Source organism: Mesoplodon densirostris, chromosome 19 (assembly GCF_025265405.1).
Source record: "Mesoplodon densirostris isolate mMesDen1 chromosome 19, mMesDen1 primary haplotype, whole genome shotgun sequence".
NCBI lineage: Eukaryota > Metazoa > Chordata > Mammalia > Artiodactyla > Ziphiidae > Mesoplodon > Mesoplodon densirostris.
Window position 1 is genome coordinate 50695338 of NC_082679.1, and position 15236 is coordinate 50710573.

At 37.2% G+C, this 15236-nt stretch overlaps 1 long non-coding RNA gene across 7 annotated transcripts in view; it reads right to left on the reverse strand.

Annotated features, from left to right (window-relative positions):
- Positions 1-3949, reverse strand: part of LOC132480737 (uncharacterized) — a 199284-nt gene extending 195335 nt beyond the window's left edge. For all 7 annotated transcript variants that reach the window (XR_009530681.1, XR_009530684.1, XR_009530680.1 and 4 more), the window contains exon 1: positions 3764-3949. This is a non-coding gene — a long non-coding RNA (uncharacterized LOC132480737). The remainder of the gene's footprint in view (positions 1-3763) is intronic.
- Positions 3950-15236: the final 11287 nt, after the last annotated feature.

Sequence of the window (15236 nt, forward strand, 5' to 3'; positions counted from 1 at the left end):
CTGAGCCTGTGCTCCGCAACGGGAGAGGTCACGGCAGTGAGAGGCCCGCGTACGGCAAAAAACAAAACAAAAAAACAAAAAAACCCACTTCAGATTCATGTGCTTCACCTTGGACCAGCCAAACAGGATTTCATACATAAGAGTCCAGCAACCTGCTTATTAAATAAACACCTCATGTTAATCTTAGCCACACTGTTTTGGGAACTATTGCAACTATCAAGTTTCATCTAATTCTTTATATTCTATCTTTTCAATATTTCTCATCCATTTCTCTCCTTTCCTGTGGCCTCTACCCTAGTTTAAACCTGCTTCATCTCTTAGCTGGACATCTGTAACAGGATTTCCTTGCCTCTAGGATATTTTCCACTCTAATTCATCCTGCACACAGGGGCCTTTTTAATCTTACTAAATCACAGCTCTACTCATTTAATGTGACAAGACCTTATTGAGAGCATACTATATACCAGGTGCTCTAGGGCAGAAGGTTCTGAGTGGGGTTGATAATCAGAATCATTAAGTGGGAGAAACCTTTTAAAAACAGAGATTCTCTAGCATTCCTCCAGGCCTACTAAATTAGAATCTATAGAGCCAGAGTTGAGAAAAGTTTATTGTTAAAAAGTTCCCCAGGTGACTCTGATACTTTTGAGCAACACTAGACTGGAGCATATAAAGATTAAAACATTCTTCTGTATTTCAGATTGTACTGGGGGAATTGTGAACATATGCAAATAACTAACATATAACACATTGGTTAATGTGTACCAAGTGCTACAAGAAAGAGTAATTCTAATTTCATTAAACACTTTTAGTAACACGCCAACCTGGAAGAAATCTTTTCCTCCTCTAATTTCTCACAGTACTTTATAATTCTCTTACAGTCTCATTTTTATCTTGCACTATAATTATTTTTGTACATGTCTCCTATCTTTTCCACTTGTATTTGAGATCAGAACCTTGGCCTTATCAGAGCCCATAATCTGACAAGGAATTTTTTTCAGAGTTCTAATTTATTTACAGGATAAAGCTGTATCCCCCAAAATACTAAATTATGCATGGTTATACATTTAATAAATTATCTCAAAAATTGGATTTCCTTGTAACTCTTGGATATATGTGGCCAAATTTATGGATTTTAATCTCAGCAAGGCACTTAGTACAGTTCCTTCAATAAAGCAGGTACTCAATAAAAAAGTTATGTGTGAACCAATGGGATCTGGGGAAGATGTCTTTGGATATGCAAAAACATACTTAGTATGTCCAGCATCTACTTAAGAGGTTATAGATTCCAAATGAAATAATATGTTGGTGGTTTTTGCAAACCAGATCCCTATGAGCCAAAACCAATCAGCTTGTTTTTGTTTGTTTGTTTGGATGATCCGGTATTTTGTTGGTGTGCTGGGATGTGTGTGTGTGTGTTGTGTTTTTTGTTTTTTGACAAATTTTAATTTGAATGTCTTTGGGCAAACACTCTCTGACTTACCACAGGCTCTCCCACTCCCTATTATCTTACACTAATCAGATGTACACAATTATGTTATCTATAGGTCTAAAGATGAGAGTTCTAATGATGACAGACAACTGTTCCCAATCATTTCTTCTTTTTGACCGTTGGTTATTGTTACAGACTGAATTGTGTCCCCCCCAAATTCATATGCTGAAGTCCTAATCCCCAGTATTTCAGAATGCAACCATACTTGGAGATAAGGTCTTTAAAGAGGTAACTAAATTAAAATGAGGTCTTTAGGATGGGCCCTAATTCAATATGTCTGATGTCCTTATAAGAAGAAATATGGACACAGATGGGCATGTCCATGAAGTAAAGACCATGTGAAGACAGAGGCAAAACTACATGCCAAGGAGAGACGCTTCAGAATGAAATCAACCCTGCTGACACCTTGATATTGGACTTTCTAGCCTCTAGAATTGAGTAAATTAATTGCTGCTGTTTATTCCCTCAGTCTGTGGTATTCTGTTACAGCAAACCCAAAAAACTAATGCAGCTACCAACTATGTTTAATACTAATCTTAACTTAGGCATTTTTACATCAGACTTATGTTTACCATGTTCAAGTCATTCTGCCAGGTACAGTGGTGAATACAACTCTAAGTAGCTTAGAATCTAGCAGATGAGGCAAACTATATGTAAACTATATGTAAGATACATTCATCAACATAAATGATAAAAATATTACCAGTCCTAAAGAAAAAAAAGCCAAATAAAGAGTATATTTATAATTCTATAGATGTTCTGGAGGGAGAGAGTTAACTATGGGTTACAGCTCAAAAAAATTCAGAATGTGACCTGGGTCTTGAGAGATTAGTAAGATTCAACCAAGCAGAGGGGAGAGGACATTTAGGTGAGAGGAATGGAGAGTACAAAGTCAAATGCTACTACAGAGAACATTGTTTTTCCCAAGTAAATCTACCTTAGATTCCGGCCTCCTTTCTTGGCTTTCTAAACTCTATAACCAAATTAATATATTTCTTAATTAATGTCTCAAATCCTTATAAAATTTAGGCATTTTCCCCCTGCAGATAAATAACAGTATAACTGACTTTGTTCAGTATAATACTGACATCCAAAGGATGGTCTGGTTCATCTCTAAAGCCTCTTGGGCTTCTGCTGAGAGTTAGTTTTATTTTCAAATGGTCTATGAGGGCAATAAGCAGCTCACAGAACAGTCTCTTTAGAAATCTGGCCATTTTTTGATCTCTTGCTTGTCAAATCTCATCACAGTAGATGGCTCCACAGTGCCAAACACAGGTGGCCTGTGTTTTCTTAAGTGCCTTTTCTTCTGAAGAATGTGTTACTCTGTTCATTAATGTTTCATACCTAAGTATTCTAATATATTTAATTTTTTATTTAATGAAATTTCTAACCTTCAGGCTGAGTAAGTTCTTTGGAATGTTTCATCCAAGCTGCTGGAAAAGTGCTCAATAGCAAGGAGTTTTAAAGATGGAATTTTAAGAAAGGGGTTGGCAGGAACCTAAACACATATAGATCTAAGCTTTTATAAATGCTTCCCTGTCTTAAGTGTAGAGGAAGAATTTCTTCTTGATAAGCAGATAAGTTCTGCTGAATTTTTCTTTTAGATTTTGGAGACAAGAATTTAACGACTTTTGTTTTGTTAAAAGATGTGTTTCAAAGCGGTAAGTTTTTTTTTTAAAGTATTATTTGTCTGCAGAAAGCCTTACTTCTCCTCCATCATTTCAACAATGCTTACGTTCTTCCATAAATGAGAGACTTATGTGAGACCATTATCGCCAAAAGAGATACACGTTGAACCAAAGGAGCCATGCATAGCACCTGGTTTCAATTATTTTAGATTCAAGTGATGATCTAAGAAAGGAGAAGCCTCGGCTTAATTAGTTTGATTCCTGTAATGGTCTGAATTCAAAGCACCTGCCCATCTTACCATCTAACTTCAGACTTATGGGAGATTAAGAACTTAAATTAGAGAAGCTTTTAGACTGTTACATAAAATTTAAAAATTAAGCTCTTCAATACCCGGTTTAGATGAAATTTGACGGTCAGAAATAACTAGAATTTTAAATTTAACCGTAACTCAAGTTGCACCCAATATTTAAAGACTACAAACTGTGTACGATACAGGAAAAATTCACACGGTAAACCATTACTAAATGTTTAGAAATCCAAATTTTCACCTTTTTCTTTTTTTAGTACCCGCTCCCCGGGTGACAAAGTGGACTCAAGTTTCCGTTACCCCTTACCCAACAAGGGGTGGTGGTACTACACGCTTACCTTGGGGAAACAACTTGCACTTTACAACTGGACAGGAAAATCGTTTGGTGAGAGAGAAGGCTAAAGGAAACGGAGGCCGGAGGCGTGACCGTAGCACAGGCCCGCAGTTACTCTTGAGGAGACGGCCTCAGCCCCAAACCACCTGGACCACCTAACAGGACCGCTTTTCCCGCGGCGTCTCGCCTTCCGGCTATAAGTCACCACAGCCCGCCCACCGGAAGCCGTCGTCATGGCAGCGCTGCTTGGTCCCACCCCATCACTTCGCCCCGCCCACCGTCCTGTACGCTTGCGGCCAGCCGGGCTTCGATTGGTCCATCTGTCCTTCACTCTGGGAGATGTTCCGGGCTGCGAGGCTCCGGGAGTCTTACTTGAATTTGTGGCGCGGAGAGTTCGTGAGGTAAGGAAGGCAGCTGGGCGTCTTGCTGGAGCCAACAAACTGGGTGGTGAGCGACCCTGAGGGGAGAAGGACGAAAAGGGCGGCCGAGGTGCAGGGACGCTGAGTCAAACAAGCCGCCTCGAGATGAGGGTCTTCAGCCGGGCTGCTTCCCTCTCTGAGGCAGCCCCTCTGTTCGCTTCTTCGCAGCCTCTAGGTTCTTCTCTCACGTTTTCCTCGCGTCTCAGAGACAACGCGCCCGCCCCTATTCTGTCGCCCCTGGAGGGAGGCTCCTCCTGACGCTCCCTTTTCCTCTTCTTTCGCGGTGTCTCTCAGTTCCTTCCCTCCCCAGTAGCAACCCTCAGACCCTGCCGTGCTTACACCTCCCCCAAGCGTAGTTGACTCCCCCCGACCTCTTTCGTAATTATATCCGGCTCTCCATCACCAACACTGTCAGAAACTTTCTACCTGCCCTTGACAGTGTGGAAAAGACTCCTGAGCAACCTGGGGAGCGCCCCACATCTCACAAACTGAGTCCAGAACGTTCCTTATCATGGAATAGGATGCTGCTGTCCACTTCTTCACACCTGGACGCAGTGAAGGTCCGCTGGAAAGCGGCAAGTGCAAGCGCTGTATAAAGCGCTTACAGAAATGTAAGATCTTGTCCCAGTTGCTGACTCTGAATGATTGGATTCCTGTCGAAAACAGGATTATTTTGTTCTTGGTCGGACCCTGTTAACACATACATTTCGTTTTGGCGTTATGAATACTTTCCAGACCTTAAAACAGAACAAAGCCAATAGGTCTGTTGGGGTACAGTGAAATTGAGGCTTGATCGGTAACATAAAAAACAAGCAAAAAAAAAACACTGATTGAAAAGTGTTCTCTTCATTAACCTTCTGTGTCTATTATGATCTGACTCCCCCCACTACACCCCCATCGACTGAATTTCAAATTGAAATTCAGAACCACTTAAAGAGTTTTATAGTATAAATGGACATCTTTTCCTATATCCCGTCTATGACTATGAAAATCTTCTATTTTCTTTCTAATCTGATCATTCAACTTGATTTTCTGTATGTCCAGCCTCTGGAACAGAGGTTCTTAACTTTTTTTGGGGGGGGGATCATAGTCCCCTTGAAGAAGCAAGGAAAACCTTGAATCTTTTGTACAGAATATGACACATACACACAAAAATTTTGTATCAATTTCAGGGAGTTTTAAAGTCCACTCTGAAGTACCGATTTCCATAGGACCTCAGTCCAGTTCTAGAAGTGTATTTGTATTTCTTAAAAAGTAGAAATAGTTAAACAGCCAAAGCAGCTAAGTGCTTTACTTCTTAAAAATGGCCGTCATTTAACTTCTGAATTAAGACTTGTTCTGAAGAAAGTTGGGATGGGAAAGCTTGAAGAAGTTGTATTAGTAGCACCACTTTCAATTGAGCACTGGGTTAATAATTTTAGAGAAGTCACTGAAATGCTTTCCAAAATTAAAGGAAGGTAATTCACAGATGAGGGTATGGGCACACAGGTATACAAGAAGTAAATTGACAAGATGTTGTATCTTTTTGCATTAACATAAAAATTAGGAGAATACTTGATCAACATCAAGAGTTAAAATAATTTTTGTGCCTTAATGTTTTGGATGTCTTATAGTAAAATGGTTTTTATCGTGAAATTCCACTAGCTTGTTCTGAATATAATTTACATCATCAAGCATTACTTTTTCACATTAGAACTTTAGTTCACCTGAAACTTAGTTTTGTGTGTGATGTGAGAAATGGTTTTAACTAAAAATTTTTCGTTGTTTTGTTGCTGTTTGGAAAACATTGGCCCATGGGCCAAATCTGACCCACTATCTGTTTATGTAAATAAAATTCTGTGGGAACACAAGTACATCCACTTGTTGTCTGGGTGCTTTTGTGCTACAACGTCGGAGGTGAGTAGTTTTGACAGAGACTATATGGGCTTCAAAGCCTGATATATTACTGTCTGACCCTTAACAGAAAAAGTTTGCCAACCCCTGGAATAGGACATCCTTTCCTCACTGAATGGATAATGTCATGTTCCCATACAGTTTCTACATATGTGTGTGTGTGTGTGTGTGTGTGTGTGTATGTATATATATATATACATATACATATATACATATATATGTGTGTGTGTGTGTTTGCCTTTGTTTTTGAGCTTTTCTAGTCTGTTTCATTTGTCTCGCCCTGCACATATAACATAGTGTTTTAAATTACCTTATCTCTAAACTAAGACAATATTCAGTAGGTTAAAAACTGCTCTCTTGGGCTTCCCTGGTGGCGCAGTGGTTGAGAGTCCGCCTGCCGATGCAGGGGACACAGGTTCGTGCCCCGATCCCGGAAGATCCCACATGCCGCAGAGCGGCTGGGCCCGCGAGCCATGGCCGCGGAGCCTGTGTGTCCGGAGCCTGTGCTCCGCAACGGGAGAGGCCACAGCAGTGAGAGGCCCGCGTACAGCAAAAAAAAAAAAAAAAAAAAAAAAAAAAAAAAAAAACTGCTCTCTTTATACCAAGTTGTTCTCTTGTCTTATTTATTCTTGGCCCTTATATCTTCCATATTAATTTTTATGATCAGTTTATTAAATACCATGAGAAATCTTCTTGGGGTTTTGATAGGAATTGCTTTGAATATACACATTAATTTGGGAAGAACTGTCAACTTTACAATATTCGGTCTTTCCATCCATGAACATAGTATATCCTGATTGTTTTTATGTCTTTTAATGTGATCTTAAAATTTTTTTCTTTAGAGTGTTCCATAAGGGAAATTTATCTTGGTTTTGCTTTCTTGTGATTTTCTGATTTTAGCATTAGGGCAGTGCTGTCTGACTTCTTTAAATGATCTGAGATGTGTTGTATTCTTCTCTATTTCTTGAAAGATTTTGTATAGGATTGGTATTATTTTTTGTTAAAGATTTGATAGAAAGCACCAGTGCATCCATCCAGGCCTGGTGCTTTCTTTTTGAGGAGGTTTTAATGAAATTAGGAAAATGAGAGTAAATTCTATTGGCCTACATCTTACCATTTCTGGCACTCTATCTCTTCTTGTAGATCCAAGTTTTCATTAGTTTTCTTCAGTCTGAAGAACTTCCTTTAACATTGCTTATGGTATGGCTTGTTGGTAATGGATTCTATTAGGTTTTTTTTTTTTTTTTTTTTACTTGTAAAGGTTTTTAGTTCACTTTCATTTGTGAAAGATTTATTTTTAAGCTGAATATATAATGTGTTTTTTAGTACTTTAATATTCTGTTGTTTTCTGTCTTGTGTTGTTGTTAGTAAGATATTTGGAGTCATTCTGATCTTTGTTCTCCTGTATGTAATGTGTCTTTTTTTCCACCCCCTGGCTGCTGCTTTTTATTAAAGTCAGTTTTATTGAGGCTGAATTTACATATGATAAAATTCACTCTTTTTAGGAGTGTAGTTCTATGAATTTTGATAAATATAAGCAATTGTGAACTACTACCATAATCAAGATATAGAGTATTTCTGTTAGTCTATAAAGTTACCTCATGCTCCTTTATCATCAATTCTCAGATCCCATACCTATCCCCTAGCAACCACTGATCTGATATCTGCCACTATACATTTGTACTTTGAGAACATGATGTTAATGGAATTCTGTAGTATGCAGCCTTTTATGTCTGGCTTCTTTCACTTGGCATAATGCACTTAAGATTCATTCATGTTGTTGCATGTATCAGTAGTTTATTCCTTTTTGTGTGTGAATAGTACTCCATTATACATATGGACCATAATTTGTTTATCCATTAGCTAGTTAATGGACATTTGGGTTGTTTTCAGGTTTTGGCTATTAGTAATAAAGCTGCCATAACCATTTGCCTGCAGGTCTTTGTGGGGCCATAGATTTTTATTTTTGCTGGGTGACTACCTAGGAATGAAGCTGCTATGTTATAAGATAAATGTATGATTAACATCCTAAAATACTACCAAAGTTTTTCCCAAAGTGGCTATTCCATTCGTTTTCCTATCAGCAGCTTATAACAGCTCTGGTTATTCACATCAGCTCTTGGTGGTGTTAGTATTTTAAAATTTAACTATTCCATTCAGTGTGTATTGATGTTTCATTGTAATTTTAATTGCATTTCTCTGATAACTCATGATGTAGAGCATCTTTCATTTATTTATTTGCTATATGTATATCTTCTATGGTGAAGCATTATTAAAATCTTTTGCCTATTTTTTTGGACAGCTTTATTGAGTTATAATTAACGTACAACAAATTGCATATTTCTTTTAATTATTATTTTTTTTTGGAGTATAATTGCTTTACAATGTTGTGTTAGTTTCTGGTGTACAATGAAGTAAATCAGCTATATGTATACTTATATGCCCTGCCTCTTGGACCTCCCTCCTACCCCTCACCCCCCATCCCACCCATCTAGGTCATCACAGAGCAAGCACCAAGCTGAGCTCCGTGTGCTATACAGCAGGTTCCCACTACCTATTTTACACATGGTAGTGTATTTATGTCAAACAAAATCTCCCAATTTGTCCTACCCTCCGCTTCCCACCCTGTGTCCTCATGTCTGTTCTCTACATCTACGTCTCTATTCCTGCCCAGCAAATAGGTTCATCTGTACCATTTTTCTAGACTCCACATATATGCATTAATATATGATATTTGTTTTTCTCTTTCTGGCTTACTTCACTCTGTATGACAGACTTTAGTCTAGGTCCATCGACGTCTCTACAAATGACCCAATTTCGTTCCTTTTATGGCTGAGTAATATTCCCTTGTATATATGTACCACATCTTTATCCATTCATGTATCATTGGACATTTAGCTTGTTTCCATGTCCTGGCTATTGTAAATAGTGCTGCAGTGAACGTTGGGGTACATGTGTCCTTTTGAGTTATGGTTTTCTCAGGGTATATGCCCAGTAGTGGGATTGCTGGGTCATATGGTAGCTCTGTCTTTAGTTTCTTAAGGAACCTCCATACTGTTCTCCATAGTGGCTGTATCAATTTACATTCCCACCAACAGTGCAAAAGGGTTCCCTTTTCTCCACACCCTCTCCAGCATTTGTTGTTTGTAGATTTTCTGATTATGCCCATTCTAACCGTTGTAAGGTGATAACACATTGTAGTTTTGATTTGCATTTCTCTAATAATTAGTGATGTTGACTATTTTTTCATGTGCCTGCTGGCTATCTGTGTGTCTTCTTTGGTAAAATGTCTATTTAGGTCTTCTGCCCATTTTTTAATTGGGTTGTTTATTTTTTTTAATATTGAGCTCCATGAGCAGTTTGTATATTTTGGAGATTAATGCTTTGTCCGTTGATTCGTTTGCAAATATTTTCTCCCATTCTGAGGGTTGTCTCTTCATCTTGTTTATGGTTTCCCTTGCTGTGCAAATGCTTTTAAGATTAATTAGGTCCCATTTGTTTATTTTTGTTTTTATTTTCATTACTCCAGGAGGTGGGTCACAAAAGATATTGCTGTGGTTTATGTCAAAGAGTGTTCTTCCTATGTTTTCCTCTAAGAGTTTTATAGTGTCCAGTCTTACATTTAGGTCTCTAATCCATTTTGAGTTTATTTTTGTGTTTTGTGTTAGGTAGTGTTCTAATTTCATTCTTTCAAAAGTGCTGTCCAGTTTTCCCAGCACCACTTATTGAAGAGGCTATCTTTTCTCCATTGTATGTTCTTTCCTCCTTTGTAGTAAAATAGGTGACCATACGTGCCTGGGTTTATCTCTGGGCTTTCTATCCTGTAACATTGAGCTATATTTATGTTTTTGTGCCAGTACCATATTGTCTTGATTACTGTAGCTTTGTAGTATAGTTTGAAGTCAGGTCTGATTCCTCCAGCTCTGTTTTTCTTTCTCAAGATTGCTTTGGCTATTCGGGGCTTTTGTGTTTCCATACAAATTGTAAATTTTTTTGTTTTAATTCTGTGAAGAATGCCATTGGTGGTTTGATAGGGATTGCATTGGAACTGTAGATTGGTTTGGGTAGTATAGTCATTTTCACAATATTGATTCTTCCAATCCAAGAACATGGTATATCTCTCCATCTATTTATGTCATCTTTGATTTCTTTCATCAGTGTTTTATAGTTTTCTGAGTACAAGGCTTTTGCCTTCCTTAGGTAGGTTTATTCCTAGGTATTTTATTCTTTTTGTTGTGGTGGTAAATGGGATTGTTTCCTTAATTTCTCTTTCTGATTTTTAGTTGTTAGTGTATAGGAATGCAAGAGATTTCTATGCATTAATTTTCTATCCTGCAACCTTACCAAATTTGTTGATTAGTTCTAATAGTTTTCTGGTGGTATCTTTAGGATTTTCTATGAATAGTATCATGTCATCTACAAACAGTGACAGTTTTAATTCTTTTCCAATTTGTGTTCCTTTTTTTTTTTCTCTCTAATTGCTGTGGCTAGGACTTCCAAAACTATGTTGAATAACAATGGCGAGAGTGGACATCCTTGTCTTGTTCCTGATCTTAGTGGAAATGCTTTGTTTTTCACCATTGAGAATGATGTTTGCTGTGGGATTGTCATATATGGCCTTTATTATGTTGAGGTAGATTCCTTCTATGCCCATTTTCTGGAGAGTTTTTATCATAAATGGGTGTTGAATTTTGTCAAAAGCTTCTGCGTCTATTGAGATGATCATATGGTTTTCATTCCTTAATTTGTTAATATGGTGTATCACATTGATTGATTTGCGAATATTGAAGAATCCTTGCATCCTTGGGCTTGATCGTGGTGTATGATCCTTTTAATGTTTTGTTGGCTTCTATTTGCTAGTATTTTGTTGAGGATTTTTGCATCTATGTTCATCAGTGATATTGGTCTGTAATTTTCTTTTTTCGTGATATATTTGTCTGGTTTCGGTATCAGGGTGATGGTGGCCTCTTAGAATGAATTTGGGAGTGTTCCTTCCTCTGCAATTTTTTGGAAGAGTTTGAGAAGGATAAGTGTTAGGTCTTCTCTAAATGTTGATAGAATTCACCTGTGAAGCCATCTGGACCAGGACTTTTGTTTGTTGGAAGATTTTTGATTACAGCTTCTATTTCACTACTTGTGAAAAATCTGTTTATATTTTCTAATTCTTCCTGGTTCAGTCTTGGAAAATTGTACCTTTCCACGAATTTGTCCATTTCTTCATGGTTGTTAATTTTATTGGTGTATAGTTGTTTGTAGTAGTCTCTTACAATCCTTTGTACTTCTATGGTGTCAGTTGTGATTTCTCCTTTTTCATTTCTAATTTTATTGACTTGCGTCCTCTCCCTTTTTTTTCTTGAAGAGTCTGGCTAAAGACTGATCAATTTTGTTTATTTTCTCAGAGAACCAGCTTTTAGTTTTATTGATCTTTGCTATTGTTTTCTTTGTTTCTATTTCATTTATTTCTGCTCTGATATTTATGATTTCTTTCCTTCTACTTACTTTGGGTTTTCTTTGTTCTTCTTTCTCTAGTTGCTTTAGGTGTAAGGTTACATTGTTTATTTGAGATTTTTCTTGTGTCTTGAGGTGAGATTAAATTGTTATAAACTTCCCTCTTAGAAATGCTTTTGCTGTGTCCCATAGGTTTTGGGTTGTCGTGTTTTCATTGTCATCTGTTTCTATGTATTTTTTTATTTCTTCTTTGATTTCTTTGGAGATCTCTTGGTTATTTAGTAGTGCACTGTTTAGCCTCCATGTATTTGTGTTTTTTACAGTTTTTTTCCCCTGTAATTGATTTCTAATCTCATAGCATCATGGTCAGAAAAGATGCTTGATGCGATTTCAATTTTCTTAAATTTTCCGAGGCTTGATATATGACCCAAGATGTTATCTATCCTGGAGAATGTTCCGTGTGCACTTGTGAAGAAAGTGTATTCTGCCACTTTCGGGTGCAACGTCCTATAAATATCAATTAAATCCATCTGGTCTATTGTGTCATTTAAAGCTTGTGTTTCCTTATTTTCTGTTTGGATGATCTGTCCATTGGTGTAAGTGCGGTGTTAAAGTCCCCTATTATTATTATTATTATTTTTTTTATTTTTATTTTTATTTTTATTTTTTTTGCGGTATGTGGGCCTCTCACTGTTGTGGCCTCTCCTGTTGAGGAGCACAGGCTCCGGACGCGCAGGCCCAGAGGCCATGGCTCACAGGCCCAGCCGCTCCGCGGCATGTGGGATCTTCCCGGACCGGGGCACGAACCCGTGTCCCCTGCATCGGCAGGCGGACTCTCAACCACTGCGCCACCAGGAAAGCCCCCCTAATATTATTGTGTTGCTATCGATTTCCCCTTTTATGACTGTTAGCATTTGCCTTATGTATTGAGGTGCTCCTATGTTGGGTTCATAAATATTTATAATTGTTATATCTTCTTCTTGGATTGATCCCTTAATCATTATGTAGTGTACTTCTTTGTCTTGTAACAGTCTTTACTGAGTTATAATTAACACACAACAAATTGCATATATTTAATCATATAGTTTGATAAGTTTTGAAATACACCTATTAAGTCATCACTACAATCAAATTAATATACATGCTACAGTATGGATGAACCTTGAAAAACATGCTTAGTGAAAGAAGCCAGTCACATAGGCCATGTATTGTATGAGTCTCTTTATATAACATGTCCAAGATAGGTAATCTATAGAGACAGAATGTAGATTAGTGGTTGCTAAGCACTGGGACGGGGAAAATGGGGAGTGGGTATGGGGTTTTGGGGGGAAATGATGAAAATGCTCTGCAGTTAGATACTTGTGATGGCTGCGTAGTTTGTGATAATTCTAAAAACCTACTGAGTTGTACAGTTTAAAGGGCAAATCTTGTGGTATGTGAATTATGTCTCAATAAAGCTGTTCAAAAAAAGGGAGAAAACTACTAGTTATAACCCATTAGTGGATTGTTCAAACAGGATTGTTTATAATTGCAAAAACATGGAAACTAACTTAATGTCCATCATTAGAAGAATGATTATAAAAATGGTTGTATATTCTCAGAATGAAAAAGTGAAGAAGGTATTAAAATAACAAACCAGAGAAATAACATATCAATATGATGAACCTCACAATCATAGTTTGAGCAAAAAAAAAAAAAAGATTTCCAAGGAATCTATAATATGTATAATATCAAATTAAAGTTTAAAAAAATATATAACGCTACATAATTTAGTAAAAGTATAAAAAAATGTATGGGGATCATAAACATCAGCTTCCAGGTAGTAATTTGTTTTGGAGATAACTTGTGGTATGAACTTGTAGGGAGGTGGGGAAGAGAGGAAGAATGTCATTAAGGGAGAAATTATAGAGTGCTTAAACTGTATTTGGCAATGTGTTATTTCTTAAGCTGTATGATAGATATGTAGAAGTTTTACTTGATTTTTATTTCTATAATATTTCAAATAATTTTTGTAAGAAAATACAAAGGGCACAACACAATGGAGGTAGAACGTGGAAGGGATATAGAAACTAAAATTTTTTTACTTATAAAAGAGCACAATATCAAATGTGCAACTGAGGAAAGATACGAACCAACCAAGAAAAGGATGTTGGGGGAGGACGAATTGCTTCTATGAGGTCACAATCATATAACTTCTTTTAAAGAAGTTGTGGTTTCTTCTGGGAATACTACCCTAATCAAAAATGTAAAGTATGATGACCTGGAAGCAATTGCACCAATGTATATTTTGGAAAGCGGTGCTACTCTCAGCAGTCAAATCAGTGCCTTCTAGGAGATTTTTGAAACCATGAAATAATCTCAGAGAGAGGAAAACAAGAATGCGGGGTTTGAGAAAAGCCATAAGGAGATCTTTCTTACATGGCATAGGAATTTAGTTAAAAGCTTATCACCTAGTCAGGAGGTCCCCTGAGAAACAGGTTACACAGCTGAAACAAATGGGTACCTGAATGGTTTCTAGTTTATTGATATCAGGCCCCATTCTGGTTTTAGGGAATTATAAAGATTTGATCCTTGTCTTCAAATAAGACAGAAATTTATCCTATCTGTACTGTCAAGCCCATTACCTGGGAAGAGAAATTTTTGTAGGGCTTTATAGAAGTTCAGAGCGCTAGGGTCATTTAAAAATCACTATCCACAGAGATAAATAAAGCAAACAGGAGGCCCAGACCTGCAGAACATGGATAGGAATTATTAGAACTTTGTACAGCTTTCTAAATTTAGAGACATTTTCTGGTGTGGAATGAATTGTGTTCCCCTGAAATGTATGTTCAGGTCTTAATAACCCTTGGTGTTTGTAAAAGTGATCTTATTTGGAAGTAGGTTTTTGCAGATTTTATCCAAGTTAAGATGAGGTCATACTGGATTAAGATGGGTCCTAATCCAATGTCTGGTGTCTTTATGAGAGAAAGAAGAAGGAGATTTAGACCAAGACACAGAGAGAAAGATATATATGTATATATATATATATATGTGTATATATATATATATATATATATATATCTCATATAAAAGAAAAGTCCTCAGGGTCCAGAAACAATTAAGGTGCTGGAAAAAAAGAGTAATAAGCCTATAGGCTACTTAAACTGCTTAACTGAGCATAAGGAGATATAGGTCTCAGTATCTGAGGGGCTTGAGTTTTAGAGGCATACAGCCTCAAGAGATGAGATCTTGGAGTCCTTAAGAGTCAAGTGGTTAGAAGTCAGACCCCTACTATAAAACTCTTAGAGGAAAACATAGGAAGAACACTCTTTGACATAAATCACAGCAAGATCTTTTTTGATCCACCTCCTAGAGTAATGGAAATAAAAACAAAAATAAAGGAATGGGACCTAATGAAACTTAAAAGCTTTTGCACAGCAAAGGAAACCATAAACAAGACGAAAAGACAACCCTCAGGATGGGAGAAAATATTTGCAAATGAATCAACGGACAAAGGATTAATCTCCAAAATATATAAGCAGCTCATGCAGCTCAATATTAAAAAAAAACCCAATCCAAACATGCTCAGAAGACCTAAATATACATTTCTCCAAAGAAGACATACAGATGGCCAAGAAGCACATGAAAAGCTGCTCAACATCACTAATAGAGAAATGCAAATCAAAACTACAATGAGAGGGGCCTCCCTGGTGGCGCAAGTGGTTGAGAGTCCGCCTG